This window comes from Sciurus carolinensis, chromosome 2, assembly GCF_902686445.1.
Source record: "Sciurus carolinensis chromosome 2, mSciCar1.2, whole genome shotgun sequence".
Taxonomy (NCBI): Eukaryota; Metazoa; Chordata; class Mammalia; order Rodentia; family Sciuridae; genus Sciurus; species Sciurus carolinensis.
In genome coordinates, this window is record NC_062214.1 from 143,746,770 (window position 1) to 143,748,036 (window position 1,267).

Sequence of the window (1,267 nt, forward strand, 5' to 3'; positions counted from 1 at the left end):
GGGGTGGTGGTGGGAGAGATGATGAAGACCATTGGGTTTTCTGTACCATATGTTTACAGGTATCCATGGACCAATAATGGAAGATAACCACAAAGAAAAAAGATTTTATATTGCCCTTAAAAATTGTTCTGCTGAACATTTCTCCTTCCCAATGCACAAAACAGAAACATGAACTCTCAGGGTGCCCCCAAAGTATTTTTTTTCAGATTCCTTACTGCTTTCAACAATGTTTTAAGAAGAAAACACTAAAAGTCCTGGAACTTATCTAGATGAAAAAATAAGCAAAAATCACAGAAATAAAATTTAAAAAGAAAAAAATCTAATAATATTAGAAACTAATTTTTATCCATTAGTTTTGACAGGATAAGTTTTATATTTATAGTTATATTCAGCATAATTTCTATGTGAAGGGGCAACTAAATCATATAATCTTACAAATTTTATGTTCAAATATATTTATAAACAACTAATTCTATATCATATATATATATATATATGTTTACATGCATACCTAAGTACATACAAAAAATAATATAAAAATTTTAGGGGTGCCATTAAGCTTCTTTTTTTTCCCCATATCATTTCTTTACCCTGATCCATCTCTGTCCAGTGAGTGCTCAGTCCTCTCAATATCAATCAGTTCTCACGACTTATAAACACAGTTTCCCTTCCCGTAAACAGTTTGCCTGCTTTTACCTGAGTGTATTTCTTCCAGTCCCCAGCTACCTACATGGCATTGGAAATCAAATAATGACCCAAGGTATGAAAATTTTTAAATTAAGATTCCTTGTATGGAAAATATATTGCAAAGATGTCCATTGTATATTATTATTTAAAATACGTTGCTATTTTGTTTACATACAAATATAAGTGTTGCAGAGGGTTATCATAATTATTATTTTATTGTTCCTATTCTTTCTACACAGTTCAGCAGATACCAATCACTAACTGCCTAATGGCAAAGCAATCCCTTTCTGGAGTTTATTCAAAATATTTGTTCAACATATTCTTTTTCCTGTCCTTTAAACACAAGTGTCAATACCCTTCCAGGATTTAAAATGAAAGGTATTTTTCCTTTCCTAACCCAATATTTATAATAAGTAAAATATTTTAGTCAGCCCCTTTGCAACTGTGACTAAATGACCTAACTAGCACAATAATGGAGGAGGAAAAGTATATTTAAGGGCTCATGGTTTCAGTCCTTACACAACTCTATTCCTCAGGGCTCTCATCATGGCAGAAGGGTGTGGTGGAGGGAAGTACCTCA